The 10,660-nt window shown below is 44.8% G+C and overlaps 1 protein-coding gene across 4 annotated transcripts in view; it reads left to right on the top strand.

Annotated features, from left to right (window-relative positions):
* Positions 1-3,708: 3,708 nt before the first annotated feature.
* PIK3C2A (phosphatidylinositol-4-phosphate 3-kinase catalytic subunit type 2 alpha) overlaps positions 3,709-10,660 on the top strand; it is a 120,977-nt gene continuing 114,025 nt past the window's right edge. For 2 of the 4 annotated variants that reach the window (XM_055094190.2, XM_003818204.5), the window contains exon 1: positions 3,709-3,933. The gene's annotated coding sequence lies outside the window, so the exon portion shown is untranslated. Of the gene's footprint in view, positions 3,934-7,431; positions 7,501-10,660 lie in introns of all 4 variants that reach the window. The other 2 variants (XM_008971471.5, XM_034932221.3) reach the window with 2 other exon arrangements.

The following is a 10,660-nucleotide window of genomic DNA, read 5'->3' as shown; positions in this document are numbered from 1 at the left end:
AATGCAACTCTGATCACTTGAAGGCTTAAAATCTTTCTCTTCATTCTTAAGACAAAGACCTAAATTCTTAATACAGCCTCCCAGGCCTGGCATTATCTTCCTGTCTCACTATAGTACCTAACATGCTTCTGGCCAGGCACAGTGGCTCACACCTATAATCCTAGCACTTTGGGAGGCTAGGTGGGAGGATTGCTTGAGGCCAGGAGTTTGGGACTAGCCTGGGCTACATAGTGACACCCCGTGTCTAGAAAAAAAATTTTTTTTGAATAAAGATACTTCCTTCTTCTTCTCAGTATAACAACAACACTGGCCTCTCAGTTCCTCAGCTGAGCCATGCTCCTTTCTCAGTGCCTTTGCACACACTGTTCCCTCTGCCGGGTATGCTTTCCCCCATCCTCAATTTCTATGTATCCTTTGGATCTCAGCTCAATGTCACTTTCTCAGGGAAGGCCTTCCTGCCTTCTATTCTAAATCAAAGAACACTGTAGTTTTCCTTCAAACTGCTTACATAATCAGGATTAAATAATTGGGCACGGTGGCTCATGCCTGTAATCCCAGCACTTTGGGAAGTTGAGATGGGAGGATCGCTTGAGGCCAAGAGTTCCAGACCAGCCTGGTCAATATGGTGAAACTCTGTCTCTACTAAAAGTGCAAAAAATTAGCCAGGTGTGGTGGTGTGCACCTGTAATCCCAGCTACTCTGGAGGTTTGAACCCAGGAGATGGAGGTTGTAGTGAGCAGAGATTGCGCCACTGCACTCTAGCCTAGGCAACAGAGTGAGAGTCTGTCTCAAAAAAACATAAATAAATAAATAAATAGATAGGTAGTTTGGTATAGTACCCAGCAGAGTCCTTCTACTCAGGTGGGGATATAACATTGAGAAAGGAAATAAAAACCTAACTATTATACTTCTTAACAGCATTTTGTAGATGTTAAAATCTCGGCCCGCTGGGGGAACTGTGAGGTTAAAAAAGCATGGGTTGTGCAGTCAGACACAGTTTTGGATCCCAGATCTACTCTTTAGTAACTGTGTGACATTGGGCAAGTTACTCTCCTCTCTGTTCCTCAAATTTCTCAGCTATAAAATTAGGATATAATAATTATATCTTTCAGGAAGGTTGTTGGAGGAAGTCAATGAGATAACACTCATGAAACACTAAGAACAGGGCTTGGCCTTAGCAAATGCTAATCATTGTAAGCCACTATATTTTATCTGTGGTTAAAAAAAAAAGATTGCCCATTTCTCATGTGGTACTGGAAGAAGCTGGGGAATATTTGTGGTACTGGGAAGTTGTCTGTGGGAAGTTAGGATTGAAACAGTGAAAAATGTAAGGCCTCTGCCTGTAATCCCAGCACTTTGGGAGGCCTAGGCAGGCAGATCACCTGAGGTCGGGAGTTCAAGACCAGCCTGACCAACACGGAGAAACTCTGTCTCTACTAAAAATACAAAAATTAGCTGGGTGTGGTGGCACATGACTGTAATCCCAGCTACTCAGGAGGCTGAGGCAGAAGAATCCCTTGAACCAAGGGAGGCGGAGGTTGTGGTGAGCCGAGAGCACACCATTGCACTCCAGCCTGGGCAACAAGTATGAGACTCTGTCTCAAAAAAAAAAAAAAAAAAAAAAAAGTGAAGCCAGTGGAAGAAAGGAAACAGGAGAAATGGTTGCCAGCTATGTTCTAGTTGGTTCCAAATGACAGCAGCACCAGTTTGTACTGTCTCCCAGAAGTCTGTGTTCCTACTGTTTACACATGCATCTTCACAAGCCATTGCTGACAGATGAGATATGCTGAGAGAGGGCTACCTGTTCAGATTCTTGACACCTGGCAACTTGTGAAAGCTAATTTTTTTGGAATCTGGAAAACTACCAAACTCCTTTTCTTTCTCTTCACCTTATTGGGAACCTTTTGGTTGATCAGAGCCTACCATGTATCAGTCATTCAAAAGCTATAATAAAATAATGAATTCAGAACTGCAACAAGGAAGTGACTCAAGGACCAGGGCCCTCTGCTGCTGGGACTCAGGGGAAATACATTTCATTAAAAAAAAAAAATTAGAAGAAAAAATCCAGTCTGTCTCACTGGATCAAAAAAAAAAAGAAAGGAAGAAAGAGAGAGAGGGAGAGAGGAATAAAGAAAGAGAAAGAAAGAAAGAAAAAGAAAAGAAAGAAAGAAAGAAAGAGAACAAAAGAAAAAAAAAAAGACAAATAGTTACTCTTTCCTGAAGACTCAGTGTTCTCCCAAGGCCTCTTCCTTCTTTCCTGAAGGCACACTCAGATCTGGAGCAGAAGCTAGGAAGCTACCCTGAGATAAATCACTTTCCCCACCCTTTTTAATCTTGTGAAAGAGCTGCTGCCAATTTTAGAAATTCCTCCTTTGATCAGAAGATAAAGCAGAACAATGCTGCGGAACTAAGTTGATTTCTAAGGGACATTCTTCTAGAGTGTGTAGCCTGCCTGGAAGTGTGTGTGCATAGAGGAGGGGCGGGGTTGGGGGAAAGATAGGAGTTGGAAGGGGGCGGGGGTGTACAACAGCCGGTAGCTACAGCCATAAGAAATAATCACATTTGTTTCTGGAATTCCCCATAGAATAGAAACTCCATCCAATTTTACCATCCCTGCGGAGGTGCAGGCATGTTTATTACAGCGCTATGAGGGATTCATCCACTCTACATTCCCCATTGCCCTAGCCCCCTTTCGCCAACCCCCGTCCCTGCCAAATCAGACCAATTTCTTTCTTTCCCGTTATTTGCTGAAAGTTCAACTTCTCTTAGAGCCTTCTAATTATGCGTATATCATATAGGCTGATAATTTTTAGTTTAGGCTGAGAAATGCAGCCTAAATCAGTCTGCCACATCAGACTGTGAACGTCTGGATGGTGTGGACCCCCTTCTCCTACTGCTTAAAAGACAATCTTGTTGTAAAACGCTATGGAATCGTTCCTCTCCCCTTAACATCTTTGTGCCCCAGAAGCCCCATCTGTAAATGGGGATAATTTTCCTATATCTTCCCATGGTTATGTAATTTTTAAATCTAACACGTGAGGACCAAACGCTTTACAAGCATAATCTCATTAAATTCTCAATAAGAATATATTATTATGGAGGTTGCATGTGAAAATACTTTGTAATGTAGAAAGAAGCCGTCTGGCTGTGAGTTATTATCAGGGGGTTATCTTCCTTACCTGGCTGTTGTGAGGATGAAACGAGACGCCGACCTGAAAGCGTTTTACGTGCTATCAAGCATTTTACAGAAACCACGTGATAGGCTACTAATTACCCACCGTATACCACCTGACCCACCGTGAGGCCTCGGTAAATACTGGTTGGAGTGGACGAGTTTAAGTCTTGCCTGTTCCTTTCAGTCTTCCAATCACAAAGTAATCTCGACGCCGCCAGGGGCCAAGACACAAATCTGGGAACCTCAGCCTAGATGGAGGAGGGTGTGTGGTCCCGGGAGAGGGGATGAGAACAATAGGGTACTTCAGTGCCCGGGCCCTGTTTAGCGCGTCTTCGGACTCAGGGCCCGAGGGGCGGCCAGCTGGGGTGTCCGGAGAGCTCCCCTCCCCAGGTCTGGGGTGTGCACGGAGAGGCGTCCAGAGCCTGCTCAGCATTCCTCGGGAGAGAGCCAGACCCTGGTCCCCCGGGCCCGTGCGCCCCAGCGCCCCAGCGCCCCAGCTCCCTTGCTCACGCCACTCGGGAAGCGTCCAAGCCCCGCCCGCCAGCTCAGGTAGGCCGTCCGCGCCAGCCAATTCGCAACAAGCCCGGGCGGGGAAGGCGGTGCTTCCCTGTCCGGAAGTGACGTGCTGCGCTTGGCTGGCTGTGGAGTCGGCCGAAGCTTTCGGCGGCGGCTGAGCCAGCTGAGGGGAAAAATGGCTCGGACTGTGGCGGCTTCGGCGGCTCAGGTTGTGGTAGAGGCGGAGGCTCAGGCAGCTTGAGGTGAGGAGCGGTCGGTGCGGCTGGGGACGATATTCGGGGTCCTGCTCTGCAAGGGTGGAGAGGGGCCCCGGGGTTCCCGGGCTGGAAGGGTCTCTTGTCGCGGCCCCCAGTGCCTTGGGTGCCCGCGTCTGACCCTCCATCCCGTGCTCTTGGCGTTGCCCAGCCCGACTCTCCCCTCCCTCCGGGCCTTGCTTCCACCCAGGCCGTGAGCAAGTGCTGCGCTGGAGGTGCGAGGAGCCCGCGTCCCCACCAGGCCCCTCTTCTCGGGAGCGGAGGAGCGCCAGGGAGTTAGTTTTGTCCCACAGAAGGAGGGCAGGCCCCCCGGCCCGCCGGCCCCCCTCCCCCGCCTTGTCCTGCGGGACCGGGCTGGAGCCGCAGTGGCCGGTCCTATTTTCTTGGCAGATTGTTAGTTCTGGCGAGTGTGTGTGTTGCACTTCTCAGTGACGGCCCCTTCTTTCACCTCCTGTCCCATCTCTGGCTCTGGGGGCCAAGGATACTTTTTCTTCTCCCCGGACCCCCCCACTCCCACCGCGTTGCCTTTAGCCGCGAATCCACTTGCTTTGGGAAGACTATTCTTTCAGTGTGTATTTAGCGCATCATCCTTCTGAGAGAGCGGTCAGATTAAAAAATACTAGCTTAACTCTTCCTGAGTGACGGAGGAATCATAAATAATTGAAGAAAAAGGCACATACTTATTTTCCTCACTGAATTTCTGGCTTTAAAAACGACATTCTCTAGCTGTGGAATTATTTTTGGGGGGAGGAGGGATTGAGGAGGGAAATGAGGAAGGAGAAACTGAGGAAAAAAGTCTGGACATAACGTGGAAGAGAGAGCCTGTTGTAGTTCTTTTCCTATACTGGCCCGATAGAAATTGAGGTTATAATTATATTCTTATTTTGAACAGTGGGGGTTTGAATTAAGTGAAACGAAGGAGGCCTGCCTCTTTGAACAAGATTAGTTATTAAAGAAATGTCCTGAAATCTTTCCTGGTGGGTTTCAGGCAGGAAAGCTCTGTTGGGAAAATTTTTAAATCTATTGTAGCATCAAAGGCCACAGCATATAAGAGATGCAAGAAGAAGAAAGCTGTTTGTAGGGGAATGGTGAAGACATAGTAGAAAGAGGGAAGGCTGCACAGAAGTCCAGGAACTAATTCCAGGAGAGACTTTGTACCTTTGCCTCCTTGGCTTGTGGTTCAAGTCTCCACAAGAGACTCCTTTAGCAGCTCTGCCATAGTTGGGGTTGGTGCTCTTTTTTTTTTTTTTAATTGACATGGGGTCTCACTGTGTCGCCCAGGCTGGCCTACCATGCCCAGCAGAATGGTGCTTTTTTTTTTTTTTTTTTAATTTGATCTAACCTTATCTGGACAGGATGGTGCTGTTATTCACAGCAGCAAATTAGACGAAAGGACCCTAGTTGAAGTATACAGATTTTATTTTTATATAAGATATTTGTTTAGTATCAAGACAGTGGTTACATACTGAAAAACAATGTAACTGGGAATAGAGAGATTTTATTTGTTAACTCAGATTTAGTTCAAAAGTGATTTTACGTAGGTAGAAAGCACATATGGAGTTTCTTCCATAAATTCCGTAATTTTGGCTGAATTAATACATTCTAAAGCAGGTTTTTTCTTATCAAAGTGTCTTGCTATTTGTGTTTTATATGCGTGTTTCTTGCAGTTTTCTTTGCAAATAACATGTTTTAATGTTTTCATCACAGGTTTTACAATTTTTTCTGTTTTCGTTTGTTTTGTTTTTCAAGACGGAGTCTCGCTCTGTCGCCTAGGCTGGAGTGCAGTGGCACGAGAGCTCACTGCAACGTCCACCTCCAGGGTTCAAGTGATTCTCCTGCCTCAGCCTCCTGAGTAGCTGGAATTACAGGCACGCGCCACCACACATGGCTCATTTTTGTGTTTTTTCAATAGAGACTGGTTTACACTATGTTGACCAGGCTGGTCTCAAACTCCTGACCTCAAGTGATCTGCCCGTCTTGGCCTCCCAAAGTGCTGGGATTAAAGACTTGAGCCACTGCACCTGGCAGTTTTTTCTGTTTTATAGAATACAAAAGCTGGCATGTTTGCATTGAGGAATTTTAGAAACTTTTTGTAATGAATAACTGTATACTAAGTTTGTTTCTTCTGCAATTAATAGTTCTAAAATTTTCAATTAATTGAAGATTGCTTGCATTAATTCCCATGTCCAGGACTCTTTCTTTAGCACAAAGTTTTGCATTTAAGTAAGCACATTCAGTAAGTGAACTTATACCTAAAGAGTGTTGAATTTCCTGAGAACTCAGAGTTCTTATAGAGCATCAGAGCAGCAGTAGTGCAAAGCATTTTTTGTAACTTGTCTTTCTTTGATAACATGAATTATTCCTTTTCTTTTTTTTTTTCTTTTTTTTGAGATGGAGTCTCACTCTGTTGACCAGGCCGGAGTGCAGTGGCGCGATCTTGGCTCACTGCAACCTCCACCTGCCGGGTTCAAGTGACTCTCCTGCCTCAGCCTCCCGAGGAGCTGGGTCTACAGGCGTGTGCCGCTATGCCCAGCTAATTTTTGTATTTTTAGTAGAGACGGGGTTTCACCATGTTGGTTGGCCAGGATGGTCTTGAGCTCTTGACCTTGTGATCTGCCCGCCTCGGCCTCCCAAAGTGCTGGGATTACAGGCTTGAGCCACCCTGCCCGGCTCTTTTTTTCTTTTTTGAGACAGTCTCACTCCATCACCCAGGCTGGAGTGCAGTGGCGTGATCTCAGCTCACTGAAACTTCTGCCTTCTGGGTTCAAGCAATCCTCCTGCCTCAGCCTCCCAAGTAGCTGGGATTACAGGTGCACACCACCACACCCACCTAAGTTTTGTATTTTGGTAGAGATGGGGTTTCACCATGTTGGTCAAGCTGGTCTTGAACTCCTGACCTCAAGTGATCCGCCCGCCTCGCCCTTCCAAAGTACTGGGATTACAGGTGTGAGCCACTGCGCCTGGCCTATGCATTGTATTAATTTAGCATATTCCAAAAATAATTTAAGACAGGCAAATGATAAATGTGGATGTTTCTGGTGGTACATCACATTGTAGGTGATTTCATTTTAGTAGTTGTACCTGCATAGGGCTAAAAATTAACCCTCTCAAAGCTCTGAGAGTGCCAGAGGGCCTGAAAGAGTGCCTGGTACTTCAAAGGTTCCCAGGGATAAGAAAAATGAATGAGACAGTGCTTGCTCTCAAGAAGTTCTCATCCATTTGGAAGACAACGTACATTTTATAACAGTATAATTATAAGGGCAGGCTAAATAGGATATGGTCACCTGGGCTGGGAGATGGAAAAGGAATGAGGGGGTTTGAGGAGGAAGAGGATGCTCAAGTTGAGTCTTAAATGATTAATTCCTTCTATTCATAAGGGCAGGATGGATAAACGTGATCAGGTTCTAGGCCCTGCTCTGCTTCTATCAAGCAGTGAGATATTAAGCAAACTGCTTAATACTTCTGGTATCCATTTTCCTTATTCAGGATTCGACTACATATATAAAGCAGTGCTGTACATGAGAAATATGTGAGCCAAAAATGGGAGTCACATAGGTAGGAGATTTTACATTCTTTTTTCCCCTAAATCTTTTAAATCTGGTGTATGTTACACTTGGTACATCTCAATTTGGAACAGCCACATTTCAGGCACTTAATAGCTCCATGTAACTAGTAACTACCATGTTGGACAGTATAGATCTAGAGGCTGGGTGTGTTAATGCATGCCCATAGTCCAGTGCTTTGGAGGATCGAGGCAGGAGGACCTCTTTTTTTTTTTTCCTTTGAGACGGAGTCTCGCTCTGTCGCCAAGGCTGGAGTGCAGTGGCGTGATCTCCGCTCACTGCAAGCTCCTCCTCCCAGGTTCACACCAGTCTCCTGCCTCAGCCTCCCGAGTAGCTGGGACTACAGGCGCCTGCCACCACGCCCAGCTAATTTTTTATATTATTTTAGTAGAGACAGGGTTTCACGGTGTTAGCCAGGATGGTCTCAATCTCCTGACCTTGTGATCTGCCCGCCTCGGCCTCCCAAAGTGCTGGGATTACAGGCGTGAGCCACTGTACCCGGCCAGCAGGAGGATCTCTTGAGCCTAGGAGTTTGAGGCTGCAGTGAGCTATGATCACCACTGCACTCCAGCTTGGGTAACAGAGTGAGACACTGTCTCAAAAAACAACCACCACCACAAAAAAGATCTAGAGGCTATTCTGTCTTGGTTCTCTGCTTGAAAAAGGAAAAGGGACTCCAATGAGAAAATTATCACTGGTAATTTATAATTTGTAATCATTTTGATGGTACTCATATATGATGTTCTTTTGATGAGAATTATGGTCATACTTGCAAATATTGCTGTAAGTATCTTTCAGGTTGTTCATAGGATTATGGTTGGGATGAGAAGAAATGTCTTTGTTTTCTCTGCCTCTGTAGTGGAGTCATATTTTTGTTATCTTTATTTTGTTCATTTATGTATACTTTGTATCTTTTTCTATAGTATGTTATTTCTTTTTTTCTTTCTTCTTCTTTTTTTTTCTAATAGAGATGGTGTCTCACTATGTTGACCAAGCTGGTCTTGAACTCCTGGCCTCAAGTGATCCTCCCATCTTGGCCTCCCAAACTGCTGGGATTATAGGCATGAGCCACTGCACTCGGCCTGCAGTCTGTTTTTCTAACGTAATGGATTTAAAACACAATGAGAGAGTGCATATGGACATTTTAGAAAGTTAAAAGGAGAATTTATACAATTTTAAACTAATTCTTGGATTTCTTAAAATTTTAAACTTAGCTATTTGGGTACAAAAACAAATGGGATTTATAAATCCTCTTTTAATAGATTTGAAGGCAGTTATTGTTGGCTTAGCAACAAGTATTTATCTTTTAACCTTGAGACTGCATTAAGATAGTGTATAATTAACATGCTTACTGTTAAACATAAGGCTTTCTGTTAGTATTACAGTATAACAGTTACATTATTGATATGACTGATGTGCAATGTTGGTGCACTTAATTTGCTGTGCATTGAGTTTGGTTAAAAAACACTAGTGGCTAATTTTAGACAAGATAGCTATGACTGACAATAATACATCTTTACCCTTGTATTGACTGATGGTTATAGCTTAGCTAACACTGTTTTCCCTCCAAGACCTTATTACCTGTGAGGTAAATACAGCAAGTATTCTCATTTTGCTGAGGCCCAAAGATGTTGTGACTTACTTAGCATAATAAATTAGAAGCATTGCTTGAATTCAGGTCTTACAATGCTAGGCCCAGTGTTCTGTTCTTTTTTTTTTTTTTTTTTTTTTTTGAGGGAGGTTCTCTCTGTGTCGCTCAGGCTGGAGTGCAGTGGCTCCATCTCAGCCTACTGCAACCTCTGCCTCCCACACTTGGGTGATTCTCCCACCTTAGCCACCCAAGTAGCTGGGACTACAAGCACGTGCCACCACGCCTGGCTAATTTTTGTGTTTTTTGTAGAGAAGGAGTTTTGCCACATTGTCCAGGCTGGTCTTGAACCCCTGGGCCCACCTTGGCCTCCTAAAGTGCTGAGATTACAGGCATAAGCCACCACGTCCACCCCAGTATTCTTTTCTTTTCTTTCTTCTTTCTTTCTTTCTTTTTTTTTCTGGAGATGAAGTCTCACTCTTGTCGCCCAGGCTGGAGTACAATGGCGCAATCTCAGCTCACTGCAACCTCCGCCTCCTGGGTTCAAGTGATTCTCTTGCCTCAGCCTCCCGAGTAGCTGGGATTACAGGTGCATGCCACCATGCCCGGATAATTTTTGTATTTTTGGTAGAGATGGGGTTTCACCATTTTGGCCAGGCTGGTCTTGAACTCCTGACCTAAGGCGATCTGCCCACCTCTGCCTCCCAAAGTGCTGGGATTACAGGTGTGGGCCACCGCCCCGGGCCCCAATATTCTTTTCACTGCATCTCTTCATATGGCATTTGAGTGTTTAGATACATAGTACAAACCAGATTTTTGGAGTGTGTAATAAAGAAATAGTTACTTCCTGCCTTTGGGAAGTTTATATTCCAACTAGGAGAGACCAACTAACTACAATCCATGTAGCAAAAAGTACTTCAGTTATTTAAAAAAATTTGTTACGGGAAAGAAAAGATGTAAGGGATAATATAGTCAAATGGAAAATAGATAAAAGTTAATTAGACAAGATTTTTGAGTAAAGAGTTTAGATTGTAAATCCTTACTATAGGAAGAAGAAGATGATGAGGTGTTAAGGATAGTGTTATTTCAATGCACGGAGAACAACTTAAGGGAAAACTTAGCTAAGGGAACATAAAACGTAGGTTTAGGGAAAGCTTTTCTTTTTTTTTTCTTTTTTCTTTTTTTTTTTTTTGAGACGGAGTCACGTTCTGTCACCAGGCTGGAGTGCAGTGGCGCGATCTTGGCTCACTGCAACCTCTGCCTCCCAGGCTCAAGTGATTCTCCTGCCTCAGCTTCTCAAGTAGCTGGGATTACAGGCACACGTCACCACGCCCGGCTAATTTTTGTATTTTTAGTACAGATGGGGTTTCACCATGTTGGCCAGGATGGTCTCAATCTTTTGACCTCATGATCTGCCTGCCACGGCCTCCTGAAGTGCTGGGATGACAGGCATGAGCCACCGCCCCGGGCCTAGGGAGGGGTTTTCAAGGCTTATTTTTTATTTTTATTTTTTAGATAGAATATTGCTTTGTAACCCAGGCTGGAGTGCAGTGGCACGATCTTG

This window comes from Pan paniscus, chromosome 9 (assembly GCF_029289425.2).
Source record: "Pan paniscus chromosome 9, NHGRI_mPanPan1-v2.0_pri, whole genome shotgun sequence".
NCBI lineage: Eukaryota > Metazoa > Chordata > Mammalia > Primates > Hominidae > Pan > Pan paniscus.
This window is presented reverse-complemented; position numbering and strand designations above follow the sequence as displayed.